At 45.4% G+C, this 15495-nt stretch overlaps 1 protein-coding gene across 1 annotated transcript in view; it reads right to left on the bottom strand.

Annotated features, from left to right (window-relative positions):
• Positions 1-14950, bottom strand: part of STX19 (syntaxin 19) — a 29348-nt gene extending 14398 nt beyond the window's left edge. Inside the window, exon 1 of the mRNA XM_082247226.1 lies at positions 14854-14950. The gene's annotated coding sequence lies outside the window, so the exon portion shown is untranslated. The remainder of the gene's footprint in view (positions 1-14853) is intronic.
• Positions 14951-15495: the final 545 nt, after the last annotated feature.

Below are 15495 nucleotides of genomic sequence, written 5' to 3'. Positions count from 1 at the left end.
TCCTTTAGAAGACGCTCCGTCTTTTAAAGATCCAGTGGATCGCAAGATAGAAGCTATGTCTCGCACCATGTTTTCCTTGATTGGATCAGCTTTCAGGCCAATAATTGCTATTGGTCTGGTTTCGCAGGCTGTAACTGAATGGACCAAGTGGTTACGCCGGGACTTAGAAGAAGTCCCTCAGGCGGTATCAGATTTGTTGGAACAAATGATACAGGGGTTACAGTTTGTATGTGATGCGGCGTTAGACGCCACTCCATTAATGGCGCGAGCATCAGTCTCAGCAGTGGTTCTCAGGCGTACACTGTGGCTAAAAGGTTGGATAGCCGACCAAGGTTCCAAAAAAGCATTGGCTAATATCCCCTTTTCAGGAGAACGTCTATTTGGAGCCAACTTAGATGAGATCATTAAGGATCTCACCGGTGGAAAAAGCACCTTTTTACCGCAAAATTTTAAAGGTAGAGGAACTCGTCAAAGACGAGGGCCTTCTTTTTCTGCTCACAAGAGGTTTTTTCGTCCAGCGGGTGAAAAAACTAAGTCCTCCAAGGTTCCTACAGGAGGCGTCAGGGGTCGTTGGTTGGGCAAGCAAAAGCCCGCCCCCTCCAGACCTGAAGATAAACCATCCAAAGCCTGAAGGTGCGCCCCCACCCATAACTGGGGTGGGGGGACGTCTTCGCCGGTTCCCGGATGCATGGCTTTCCAGAATCCCGGAATGGGTTTGCGAAGTCATAAAGTCAGGGTACAAGATCGAGTTTCGATCTCTCCCACCGGCGCGATTCTTCCCTTCCAATATCCGACTATCTCCGGATCGTCTAGAAGATCTGCGGAGAGCAGTCACAGATCTACTACAACAAGGAGTGGTAGTCCACGTTCCTTGGACAGAACGTTTTCAAGGGTTTTATTCAAACCTGTTTACAATACCCAGGAAAGAGGGCAAAGTGCGTCCAATTCTGGACTTAAGAGCACTCAATTCTTTCGTCAACATAAGAAGATTCAGAATGGAGTCCATTCGCACGGTAGCAGCCTTCCTGCATCCAGGGGATGTCCTAGCGTCCATAGACATCAAGGACGCCTATCTTCACATTCCCATTTTCGCAGGACATCAGCGTTTTCTACGCTTTTCCGTAGAGGAGAACCACTATCAGTTTGTGGCGTTACCTTTCGGTCTCGCCACGGCTCCGCGGGTCTTCACGAAGGTGTTGGCCCCAATGTTGGCACTTCTGCGCCAAAGAGGTATATCGATTCTAGGTTACCTAGACGATCTTCTGCTTCATGCAGAGTCTCCTCAGACCTTGCTACAAAACATAGAAATTACTATGATTTCTTTACAGGAATTCGGGTGGCTGGTGAACCAGCAAAAGTCTTTTCTGGTTCCCACCCAGAGGCTCGAATATCTGGGTCTAATTCTAGACACAGTCAGGACAAGAGTGTTTCTTCCGGTAGAGAAACTTCGAAAGATTCAATCAGCAGTCCAGTTGTTACTGTCCAACAGCTGGTCTTCCCTTCGGACTTGCATGAGGGTTCTGGGGTTGATGGTGGCTTCATTCGAAGCAGTCCCATTTGCCCAGTCCCATACCCGAATTCTTCAGCAAGAGATTCTCCTCAGATGGAATCGGAATCCGGAATCCCTGGACAATCAGATACGATTGAACAAACAGACCAGAGAGTCTCTGGTTTGGTGGCTTCGGTCTCCAATGCTCAGCCAGGGAAAGTAATTTCTGCCAATATATTGGACGATAGTGACCACGGATGCCAGTCTATCCGGATGGGGAGGAATTCTCGGTCAATTATCTGCCCAGGGACTTTGGTCCCCGGAAGAATCCAGATTACCGATAAATGTATTGGAACTGAGAGCGATCAGACTTTGTCTGATTCACTGGACCGAGCAGCTCCAGGGCAGCCCGGTTCGGATCCAGTCGGACAATGCCACGGCCGTGGCTTATGTCAATCACCAGGGGGGCACCAAGAGTGTCCGAGCGGCCAAAGAAGTGGCTTGCATTCTTCGCTGGGCGGAACGATTTGTTCCAGCAATCTCTGCGGTGTTCATTCCGGGGGTGGAGAATTGGCAGGCAGATTATCTCAGCCGTCAGACCCTGGATCAGGGGGAATGGTCCCTCCATCCAGACGTTTTCCACCAGTTGTGCCTACGGTGGGGCACCCCGGATGTGGATCTGTTGGCATCACGATTCAACAGGAAAGTTCAGAGATTCGTGGCTCGCTCCCGCGATCCTCTAGCAGAAACCGCAGACGCACTGATCGCCCCGTGGGGGCAATACCAGCTAATATATGCCTTCCCTCCTCTCGCGTTACTGCCAAGACTTCTTCGCAGGGTAGAGGAGGAAGGAATCCCAGTAATCCTGGTAGCTCCGGACTGGCCTCGTCGAGCTTGGTACGCCGACATGGTCAGACTGGTGGCGGACGTCCCGTGGAGACTTCCTCTCAGAGAGGATCTACTGTCTCAGGGACCGATCTTCCATCCTGCTTTACGATCGCTGGCTTTAACGGCCTGGCTATTGAGACCCAGGTGCTGAAGGACAAAGGTTTGTCAGCTTCAGTTATTCCTACTCTAGTTGAAGCAAGGAAAGCGACTTCCAGAAAGATTTATCATCGCACATGGAAGTCCTACATTGCATGGTGTGAACCTTTGGGGTTCCGTCCTCGGTCTTATTCGATTAGTCGAATATTGGCTTTTCTGCAACAAGGGGTTGAGCAGAAACTGGCCTTGAGTACTATCAAGGGTCAGGTCTCAGCATTAGCCATCTTCTTTCAGAAGCCTTTGGCTACTCATTCCTTGGTGCGGAATTTCATCCAGGGGGTGCGACATCTGGCTCCGCCAGTGCACGCGCCGTTACCCCCCTGGGATCTTAATTTAGTGTTGTCGGTTCTTCAGAAACCTCCCTTTGAAGATATTAGGGAGATTCCTCTACCCACGTTGTCCCAGAAGGTGGCCTTCTTGGTGGCTATTACTTCTGCACGCAGGGTGTCAGAACTGGCCGCATTATCTTGTCGTTCACCATATCTGGTGGTTCATAGAGATAAGGTGGTTCTCCGTCCGAATCCATCCTTCCTACCAAAAGTAGTTTCAGAATTTCATCTGAATGAAGAAATTGTATTACCTTCCCTGTGTCCTAAGCCCAGTCATCCTCGGGAATTTGCTTTGCACTCCTTGGATGTGGTCCGGGCGATCAGGGTATACTTGAAAACGACAGACTCGTTTCGCAAGACGGATTCACTTTTTGTGATCCCAGATGGACCCAAAAAGGGGTTGCCTGCATCTGCCGCGACCATTTCCAGATGGATCAGACAGACGGTAGTACAGGCTTATTCTATTAAGGGTCGGGAGCCCCCGTTCCCTGTTAAGGCGCACTCCACTCGGGCACTTAGTGCGTCATGGGCCTTTCGCCATCAGGCGTCAGTGGTCCAGGTGTGCAAGGCGGCTACCTGGTCGTCGGTGCATACCTTCTCTAAACATTATAAAGTTGATGTAATGGCATCGTCTGATGCCTCATTTGGCCGCAAGGTTTTGCAGGCCGCAATTTGAGGAGACCAGTGGTCTACCTCGAGGGTTTTTTCCGTTGGAAAATTTTTCTTTAGTCTCATTCTTTGTTTATAATGAGCCTTTAAAACTTCTAGTTTGGCACCGGTTGGGCCTACTAGATTGGATTTGATTTTGTCAATCCCACCCCTCATTTGTGGCACTGCTTCTGGATGTCCCAGCTCTTGAGAATCAAGAAGACTACGTCTGTCAATGAGCGATAGAGAAAAATGGATTTTTGTAAGAACTTACCGTAAAATCCTTTTCTCTTAAGCTCATTGACAGACGTAGTACCCGCCCCTCTATCATTGAGTTGGGTTGGGTTAATTTCTCTGTACTGCTTTAAACAGAACTGATTCCCTGTAGCAGAGAGAGGGAGGATATACCCTCAGGGACTGCCCCCTAGGGTGGAGCCAGAACGTTTTGTCATTCTGCCTAGTCCTACTCCTGCGGAGACAACATAACCCAGCTCTTGAGAATCAAGAAGACTACGTCTGTCAATGAGCTTAAGAGAAAAGGATTTTACGGTAAGTTCTTACAAAAATCAATTTTTCTCTATATTATCTACATACACCATATTCTATTTTCTCTAAATCTTTCTGCAGTTTACTGATCACACTAAAATACCTTGACCTACAAATACAATACTTTCTGCAGGGGTGCCCTAGGCCCAAAGGTTATTTCAAGGGTTCCTCAAAGGTTTTAGAGAGACTGACATAGGCTAAAAGACAAATTTAATTTCACAGACTCTGGACTGATGGTCCCAGTAACACACTTTAAAACAGAATTTAAGGCAGGCCATACACAGTTTAAATCTGCTGAGATTCGAACCATGTATGGGCAGGCTGAATGTACCAAGTTTATTAATCGATCAACTTGGGTACAACCAGCCTGCCAGATTTTACATGCGATTATTGCTAGCTACTAGTATAGCTGCTATCAATATTCACTGTCTTCCCCCGACGGGGACAGCTTCCCCTGCCAGGATAATACAATCTCTAGGCAGGACGGATTCCCACATCAACATTTTCTGTGTAAAGCCCCGTACACACGTAGCGATCGTCGGCCGAACGATCGGCCGTCTTTTGTCCAGGGCTGTCCTGTCGGTTGAAAACTGCAAAAGACTGCACACAAATTTTGTCAGCCAACAACAGCCGACTGCAGAAGTGATGTCATGTGATGGTTAGGTTAACTTTCCGTGTGTTTTTTCTTTTCTGAGCATGCTCAGTCTTGCAAATCTGCTGATTGTCGGCCGAATTCTGTACTGACTGGCGAACAATCGGCCGTTCTGGTGACGGCCAACAAATATTTTAAAGTCTGCACAGCAGATTCTGTTCGGCCGAAAATGCGCTGTCGGCTGTCGGCAGCATCATACTAACAAGCCTACAAACGGCCGATCGGTCGGCGGCCGAATATTTGCGGCCGACAATCAGTACGTGTGTACAGGGCTTTAGTTGCACGAAAGTCATTTGCAGCATGTATGGCTGGCCTAAAGCTGGCCATACATTACACAATTTTCTTATTCAGTTTCCCTTAGATTTACCTTCAACTATGTACTACAAGGGCCTGCCTGATTGCACACAAATTGAAAGTGTTTAGGTTTGACCTTATATTATATGGTTTTGGTAAATCTAAAGGGAAATTCTATAATGTATGGCCAGCCTAACACTCTCAATCAACATCAACTATTTTTAATCCCTTTGCTACTAGCTTTAGTAAATAGATAAGAAAGTATATTATAATTACTTGTTTGATTTTTTTTTTTTTACATTTTTTAGTTGCCTACTAGATTCTGGCCTATGCCAAAATTATGTCATACATCCCAGGAGTCTTGGTGAGCATGTCTCTTTCTTTCATCTGGAGGAAGGGATTGTTCCTGCTAAGCACACCCTCTTGCCTGCATGCCTGAGCTAAGGGCAAACAGATTCCAGTATGTAAATATTACATGAATCATCTGCCCTTTTTCAAGATGGCCACTGCTAGAAATGATGGGAGTTGTCTTCCAAAGTAATTTCTCAACAAAATAAAGTATAGAGACATGGATGGATGGGGGAGTTTGCTTTGAAAATCATAAAATAATTAAATAGTGTTATTTTGTCGGGTTTGTCGGATACAGATAGAGTTATGTTCCATGTTAATTTGAACACTTTTTTTAAACTTTTTTTTAAACATTATTCTTGATCTTTAAGGATAGTTTACAGACGGGTATGGTGCCAGCTGATTGAAAAAAAGCCAACGTGGTACCAATATTTAAAAAGGGGCCGAGATATATCCCGGGTAACTATAGGCCGGTCAGCCTAACATCAGTAGTCTGCAAAATTTTGGAGGGGATGATAAGGGACCACATACAAGACTTTAGTAATGAAAACTGTATTATAAGTAGTAATCAGCATGGATTCATGAAAAATCGTTCGTGCCAAACCAATCTATTAACCTTCTACGATGAAGTGAGCTGCCACTTAGATAAAGGTAAGCCTGTGGATGTGGTGTATCTGGACTTTGCAAAGGCCTTTGACACCGTTCCCCACAAACGCTTACTGTACAAACTAAGGAAGGTAGGTATGTGTAAGATTCTGGTACCTTTGGTACCCTTATTGCCCATTTTCCTTTTCATATTGCGTCCCACCTTTTTAGTTAGGTGGAACGCATATACCTTTAAGCCGTATGACATCATCACTGAGCGCCGCTCTGAGCGGCTATTTCAATCGCCGGCTTTCTCTCTCAGGTTGTTCGTTCAAACCGCATGCTTACAAACCTTGTCTTATGCTGCCGGAGCCTCCAGCTATTCTCTTTACCTGGAACAGACCGGAACCTCGATACTGATCCCGTATCTCGCTACCGGATCACTCCCTCACTACCGGACCCCTCTACTTACTAACCTTACTAGTGATAAGTACCCCACAGGGGATTCCTCCATAACAAACTTACACTATCTACTTCTGCACATTAAGGACTGTTACTATCTATGCATTACTAATTCTATCATCTGCACTGTTACATAGATTGCTAGCTCTTGAGTCTACTACCATCTATCCTTGCACTGGGTTAGTCTCTCCTGTATATCATCTGCTGTCCTTACCACCTATTACCATACTTGATTACTAACCTATCTGCATCCTACCTATTACCGTCTACTACTCTCCTGAACATTACTATCAAGTTTTTATCATGGCTATCACTGCTCACCCCTGTCCCTTCAGCACATCACCTCTATACTGTCATATACATCCTATCACTCCAGGAACATCTTATTGAGTGTGTGTATATCTGTATGCTGAAGCAGGCGGGTCCACAGTGATGAGTCTGGAGAGTTGTATCTGGTAATTCAACACATCTCTACATGACTACTGAGTGGAGATTCTGCAGCTGCAAATCCAGCTTACTATAAAAATGCAGGAGCGTTACAGTATGGACCATAAGGTGAGTACCTGGATAGAGAACTGGCTCCAGGGGAGAGTACAGAGGGTGGTGATTAATGGGGAGTACTCGGATTGGGCGGGTGTGGAAAGTGGGGTCCCCCAGGGTTCTGTCCTGGGACCAATCCTGTTTAATTTATTCATAAATGATCTAGAGGAGGGGATATCTAGTACAATCTCAGTATTTGCAGATGATACTAAATTAGGCATGCCAATATCTTCTATGCAAGATGTGGAAATCTTGCAAGCAGACCTGAACAAAATAACGGGGTGGGCAACTACATGGCAGATGAGATTTAATGTAGAAAAATGTAAAGTAATGCACTTGGGGGCCAGAAACCAGAAAGCAAGCTACTCACTAGGGGGGGAACCTCTGGGTGAGTCTAGGATGGAAAGGGACCTGGGGGTACTGGTAGACAACAGGCTTGGCAGTGGCATGCAATGCCAAGCCGCCGCAAGCAAAGCCAACAGAATACTGGGATGTATAAAAAAGGGGATTCACTCCAGAAATAAAGAGATTATTCTTCCACTCTACAAGACTCTGGTCTGGCCACATCTGGAGTATGCTGTCCAGTTCTGGGCACCGGTCCTCAGGAAGGATGTGCTGGAACTGGAGAAAGTCCAGAGAAGGGCAACAAAAATAATTAGGGGAATGGAGGACATCAGCTATGAGGAAAGACTACAAGCACTGAACTTATTCTCTCTGGAGAAGAGACGATTGAGGGGGGAAATGATATCAATGTACAAATACTGTACTGGCGACCCTAGCATAAGGAACAAACTATTCAGAGAAAGGAGATACAATAAGGCACGTGGCCCCTCACTAAAACTTGAGGAAAGGCGGTTTAACCTTAAAGTGCGTAAGGGGTTCTTCACTGTAAGAGCAGTAAGGATGTGGAATTCTCTTCCACAAGCAGTCGTATCAGCGGGGAGCATTGATAGTTTCAAAAAACTAATGGATGGACACCTTAAAGACCACAACATACAGGGGTATACAATGTACGGTTAAAAGCAAACATACACACACACATCATAGGTTGAACTGGATGGACTTATGTCTTTTTTCAACCTCACTAACTATGTAACTATGTAACTTTTTTTTTTTTTTAAGAAGAAAATGTATTTAATGGGAAACAAATGTCTTTATGAACTTGCTGATGTATATTAAACATCATATATAATGATGTATTCTGTTAATAGCAAAATACATTCAGAATTATCACAGCATTTTCTCTACTCGATCTATTCAGCATTCCACCAATGATCACACTTTCCCTAATGTTAATTAAAAGTGAAGTTATTTTTTAGGAACAACTCTGGCCTGGAGGGCATTTGCTCCCTGCTGTCAGCCGTCACCTGAATTCTGAAAAATCCTTTATTTTTGGATAGGGTGGATAAAGATTTATAGTCTGTTCCATTCGCATTCATAATGGGTTAATTGTTGTACAAGGAAGCACAAAGGTGGAGCTGCTCCCTACAGACATAGTGCTGATTAGCATACATACACAAAACACTGACAGGGACAAGGGAGGACGAGATAAGGACAAGGCTGTGGTTTCAGCTATGTGAAAGTCACACGAGCCAGGTTGCTATGTAAACACCTGATGAATACAGATACTTATTTCTGGACATTACGTAGAGTCTACTCATGCACTACCGTCACTATCGTTTCTAGAAATGGAGCACTCTATATAATGTATGATTTACTATATGTCATAATGAAAGTCATCATGTTATCACACACCCGGAAACTGGGATTGAAACAGCCAACAATCTCACTCTAATCCACATATGTAAAACACAAGGCCCGCGGGCCGAATCAGGCCCTCCAGGCCATTTCATGTGGCCCTCACACCTAGGGCTTTTTATGATGGAATGTGGCAGGACTCACCAGGGACAATTCTAAACATGGACCCCTTCTTTGTTTACAAGGACAGTTTTTCTCTTGGCGGCTCTCACAGACCCCTGTTTGCCCTTCATGCACTCATGGCAGGGACAGATGCCAACCAATGATCTCCCAGCAAGTTAGAGAGGCCAGGAGGTATTAGAGCTGGGCCTAGTGGGTGAGATGCAAGGAAGCTTTTTTTGGGAGGGGGAGAGATGAAGGATGTGGAGGGAGATGTGTGCAGAGGTGGGGAAAGGGGTAGAGTGGTGCACAGGTCAGAGCCGAGACAGGGTGGAAGTGAGGCGTGGACACCCTGTGAAAAAGCTGAACCCTGCACTCTGCATAGCGCACCCCTAAACCCTCCATGCAGCATACTCCTGAACCGCATATGCCTGAATTCTGCACTCTGTATGCTGAATACTCCTGAACTCTGTATACCGAAAACTCCTGAACTCTGCACTTTGGACATGGCATACTCCTGAACTCTGCACCCTGGAAATAGTGTACTCTTGAACTCTGAACTCTGGACATAGCGTACTTCTGAACTCTGAAATCTGGACATAGCATACTCCTGAACTCTGCACTCTGAACACAGCGTACTTCTGAACTCTGCACTCTGGACATAGCATACTCCTGAACCCTGCACTCTGAACACAGCGTACTTTTGAACTCTGCACTCTGGACATAGTCTAATCCTGAACTCTGGACATAGCGTAATCCTGAACTCTGCACTCTGGACATAGCGTAATCCTGAACTCTGCATTCTGGACATAGCGTAATCCTGAACTCTGCACTCTGGACATAGCGTACTCCTGAACTCTGCACTCTGGACATAGCGTACTCCTGAACTCTGCACTCTGGACATAGCGTACTCCTGAACTCTGCACTCTGGACATAGCGTAACCCTGAACTCTGCATTCTGGACATTGCTTACTCCTGAACTCTGTACTCTGGACATAGCGTAATCCTGAACTCTGCACTCTGGACATAGCGTAATCCTGAACTCTGCACTCTGGACATTGCTTACTCCTGAACTCTGTACTCTGGACATAGCGTAATCCTGAACTCTGCACTCTGGACATAGCGTAATCCTGAACTCTGCACTCTTGACATAGCGTACTCCTGAACTCTGCACTCTGGTCATAGCGTAATCCTGAACTCTGCACTCTGGACATAGCGTACTCCTGAACTCTGCACTCTGGACATAGCGTAATCCTGAACTCTGCACTCTGGACATAGCGTACTCCTGAACTCTGCACTCTGGACATAGCGTACTCCTGAACTCTGCACTCTGGACATAGCGTACTCCTGAACTCTGCACTCTGGACATAGCGTACTCCTGTACTCTGCACTCTGGACACAGCGTAATCCTGAACTCTGCACTCTGGACACAGCATACTCCTGAACTCTGCACTCTGGACATAGCGTAATCCTGAACTCTGCACTCTGGACATAGCGTAATCCTGAACTCTGCACTCTGGACATAGCGTACTCCTGAACTCTGCACTCTGGACATAGCGTACTCCTGTACTCTGCACTCTGGACATAGCGTAATCCTGAACTCTGCACTCTGGACATAGCGTAATCCTGAACTCTGCACTCTGGACATAGCGTACTCCTGAACTCTGCACTCTGGACATAGCGTACTCCTGAACTCTGCTCTCTGGACATAGCGTACTCCTGAACTCTGCACTCTGGACATAGCGTACTCCTGAACTCTGCACTCTGGACATAGCATTCTCCTGAACTCTGCACTCTGGACATAGCGTAATCCTGAACCCTGCACTCTGGACATATCGTAATCCTGAACTCTGCACTCTGGACATAGCGTACTCCTGAACTCTGTATGCCACATACTCCTGAATTCTGCAATCTGTATGCTGCATACTCCAATGTATCTGTGTAGATGCAAAGTCCTACAGATACAACCAGCCCTTTGAGGGCAACCATAATACTGGTGCAGCCCGCAAGGAATCAGAGTTTGACGCCCCTGACGCACCTGCTCTAATCAGTTCCTATAATGCAAGGCAGTATACAATGCAGTATATAAGGCAGTTAATATCCTTTTCTGGCTTTTTAGGGTCCCCTCACACTAGTTAGACTACAATGGGCAAGTATTCCAGTGCAGTCCCACCGCAAGCCAAAGCAAAAGGCTGTGTTTCCTGACTTGCTGGTTCACACTACCACAGTGCAGCGCAGTGCGACACAATCCACTGTCCTGCATCATGCTGCAGCCAATAAAACCTCATGAGATGTCACTGTGCAATGTAAAATCAGCACACAGTACTGCTGTCACCCTTCCGCACACCAACAGCTGCTGGTGTGAACTGGCCCTAACTTCTATTATTATTTTATTATGTTTGTTGTTAGGTTACTTTACATGATATTATGATGTTCTATTATGTTATATAAACATATACCACTCTGTGATCTGAAGGCTCCATTATTGAGAAATACACGATTTTAGGGAATGTTTCTCTGGCTGTGTGTAATGCAATCATTAAAAAAAAAAAAAAACTTTGAGTGTCTATTAGTTCTGTATGAGATAACATAGATATCATCCAATGCAGAGTGTACTGTACATGGTGCTATTTATTACTCTACAAGGGCATGAGTTGCATTTTTGGATAGTTGCCTGGCGCCTGCTAAACTTCAACAGGCATCAAGCATCAGCAGCCTTTATTTAGTAATGGGCCAGTGTATGTTACTAACAACATTCCATCTTGGGGCACTTCTCCAGGGTCCTGAGTTCTACAGATGTAAGAACATTTCAACTTTAAATCTTAAAGCAATCCTGTACTTTTTTTTTTAGCTTGTGATGGATTAGGGAGGCCCAGAGTAAAGAGGGAAAAAACCTAGACACATGGCCAACATGACTGGGTTAGATAGGGTTTAAGCATAGGGAGTCATGCTGAGATGAAAGTAATGAAAGAAGGTGGTACTCACGGGATTGGTTGAAAGGTGGAAGCAGGTGGGGTTTCAGGAGTTGGAACATGGGAACGGTTTGGGAGGAGTTTAGTCGGAAGAGAGCCTGGGGCGGGACAACTTCCCACCCAACGAGCCTGGGGCGGGACAACTTCCCACCCTCCCTCCATTAAGGTTATTGTGTTTTTGCGGTTGTTTTGGTCTTTGTTCTGTATTTTTGCAGGTTACAGAGATGGGGCATTTATGTCATAGTGGCCGGCGGGGCACAAGGTCCTTGGATGTGTTATGATTAGGGGCAAAAGGTACATTTGTGGGGATCCGTCTTAATTACGGCTCCTATTATTCTGGCTGTTGGTACCTGGGATGTTGGCTTGTATCCAAGTTGGTGCTTTCTGCAACGGGAGGCCTAAAATGGTGGTTATGCAGGCACTTGTAGTGCATGCCCACAAGGACCTTGGGGCCCTTTGAATACTGTCTGATGTTCATATGTCCATAATATGTTTAATATGTTATTTATATTTGGTTAATAAAAGGCTGCTATGGCCATTAAAACTCCAGTCGGTGTCATGTCTGGTCAATTTTATTATAAGTGGTCGGTGTGATGGTCAGGCAGTTTGGTCACAGCCTCTTTTGTACCCTAGTCAAGGTAAGAAGCAGAGCTGTGCTTTTTATTGCTCTGTCTCCTCATTGGGGGGATTTCCCCCCTCATTTCCTGTTTTAATGACACCAGAAGAAGAAATGAGACTGTGAGGTAAAAACAGATCTTTTATGGCAAATTAAAACTTCTCCGCTGATGCTTAATTGGAGGCACGATGTCCAGGCCATTGCAAGAATGCATTCTTGTAGGATGTTATGCTCCCAGCTCTACCAGAAGACACTGTGCATCACCCATGCCATTGCCTCCTGGATGCCTCATAAGCTTGGGAGAATTTTTTTTTTTGGGGGGGGGGGGGGGTGTAACAGCTTGCTTACAAATGGCGTTTTACGATATTTGTGTTGGGGGCAGGGGGCTGTCAAAAAAGTGAACCTTCTGTTTGCTATGGAGGGTTCACTTTACCAGGACCTTAGGAGAGACGGAGCAATAAAAACCTGACAGGGTTGTACAGTATTCTGTCATCAGCCATCAAATTAGGTCCCATGTACAATGGGATTTTACCCCAGTGCAGGAAACTCTAACATTTGGCTGTATTTGGAGTGCACAGGCACACCTTCCAGCCTCACTGTCGGCAGCCTGTCAAACTCAATAAGATCCTGACAGCTGCTGAGGCTGGGCGGTGCACCTAGCGGTACTTCCTTCTAGGGCAGTTGGTGCCAAGGGACAAATGCCTGGAAAGCAAGAAGTTTGTGTTCTGGACATTTGCCCTAAACGTAAGTACCACTGAGTGCATCACATTTGCTTGCAATGCCTCCATCAGGGAGATATTCCATCACTTCCAATTCTGTCTGACCCTTGTCATATGGACAACAAAGCCAGCCATAGATGGTTTAAATCTCGGCCAGTTCAGCAGGACCCATCCAAGATTTGAACCATCTATGGGTAGGGAATGTACCAAAGTTAATCCACAACTTAGGCACAACCAGCATGTCATATTTTCGGCATGTGATTATTGCCGGGAGAGGGTTTACCCCATCAACACTGACTTGGGATGTCAGATGGGGGAATCAAGCGATTTTCTGGTTGCAGGACAGAAAATTGCACCATGTATGGCCTGCCTAAGTGAGAGTTTTCCCTGTAAGGCTAGGCTCATTCTTGAGCTATTTCATGCATTTTTTAGGCACGCGTTTTGTTTTAGCCAAACCAATAGAAACCTAGTTACTAGAAAATAGGGCAAGAAATTGTACTAAAAATTCTTGTTGTATTTAAATTACATGTACAGTTTAAGGCATTTTCAGGCTCTCCCTTTAAAGTTTTTAAGACTTAAAGTGCTCAGCTCCCCCCAAAAGAAGCTCATGTACTTTTTTGAGCTTTGTACAACAAGCAACATGAAGCTCTGGTGCAAACCGGCACAATACATTCCTCCCAACTTTAAGAGATGTACACCTATCAGCAAAAGTATGTAGGCATAGGACTAACCCCCTGTCACGCCCCCTTAAAGGAGAATTATACAAAAAATGATTTGTTAAACCACAAGTGCTTTCTTTTTATCACTACCATTACTTTTTCTTGGCATTTGAAATTTGCAAACACAGCAATTTAGAAATTGGATGAAAGGTTTAGCACTGGGAAACACTTTTTTCAAGATAAATAGTGCATTTTATATGCAACTATGTAGATCAGACCAAGGAGGAAAGAGGGACAGAGGGATTTTGTTCCAAATCAGGGACAGTCCCTCAAAATCCGGGACAGTCCCTCAAAATCAGGGACAGTCCCTCAAAATCAGTCAACAGTTGGGAGCTATGACAATAGGATACAATGGGGATCCTTATGTCAAGCATTGATGCACTTCTGGAAAAAGAACTCAGGTGTGAAGCCAGGCTAATGCCTCGTACACACGCATCGATAGTTGGCCGTGAATTTTCGGCCAACGTCCGATCGGCCCATTTTCGGCTTGTTAGTATGATGCTTTCGACAACTGACTCCGACTTTTGGGCCGAACAAAATCTGGTGTGCAGGCTATAAAATTTTTGTTGGCCGTCAACAGAACGGCCAATTTTCCGTCAGTCAGTACAGATTTCGGCAGACAAAAACCTGATGAGCAAGACTGGGCATGCTCAGAGAAGCAAAAACACACGGAAAGTAAACCAGCACATAACATCACTTCTGAAGTTGGTTTTTGTTGGCCGAGAAAATTTGTGTACAGTCTAGAGCACATTTCAACCAACACAACAACACTGGACAAAAGACAGCCGATCGGTCGGCCGATAATCGTTTCGTGTGTACAAGGCATTAGAGGGAACAGACATTAATAAAAAAACCTTTGACAAAACTAAACAAAATGATGTGCTTTTAGCTAACCTTTGAATTCTCCTAGCCCATGCAAAGTACAGATAAGTTAAAAGAACATATGCAGCAGGTATTGTTGAACAAGTCAATGTGAAGAGTAAATCAGACAGGCAAGGTACAATAGCTCATAGTAAGTGGTTAGCGCTCTTACCTTGCAGCTCGGGGCTCCAGACTTTTTATGCATGGAATTTGTATGTTCTTCCTCTGTTTGTGTGGATTTCCTCCAGAGGACTCGGACTTCCCTAATCCAAACATACAAATAGTACGTATAAGTGCGGTAAAGACATTACATTGTGAGGTTCCCACCTTAGTCTTAGCTTTGTTCTCTTGAGGTCTCACTCCTCTTGTTACAGCTGGGAGAGTCTCACTATTCTTGCAGCATTCTGATTGAAAACAAATACAAAATCTAACAGAGAGTGGGAGACCACCCCACAATCACTGGGACAGGCTACCATAGATGGCTCAGTTTTCTATAATTCCTGCTGAATCTACCAAAATTCTAGCCATTGGTGGATCTGTGGGCATCCCCTGGCTCAGCAAAAGCTGATTTTTTTCAACTGACTTTTGTCGAAGGAGTCAGGGGGAAAGTTGCTGGTCAAACAGTGACTGCATCCAATCAGATGCTGTTACTGTTTGGGTATTCTGACAGCCCTGGGTACAACAGTGGGGGAGAATCTTCCATCCATTCTGTTTAGCGTGCATGGAGAAATCAGCCTGTAGGCTAAACAAGAGAACTCTATACGCGCATAGCCAGCTTAAGGCTCCATGCACACGGGACGCTGGAAATGGCAGT

This window comes from Pelophylax lessonae (assembly GCF_965119305.1).
Source record: "Pelophylax lessonae genome assembly, chromosome: 2".
NCBI lineage: Eukaryota > Metazoa > Chordata > Amphibia > Anura > Ranidae > Pelophylax > Pelophylax lessonae.
This window is presented reverse-complemented; position numbering and strand designations above follow the sequence as displayed.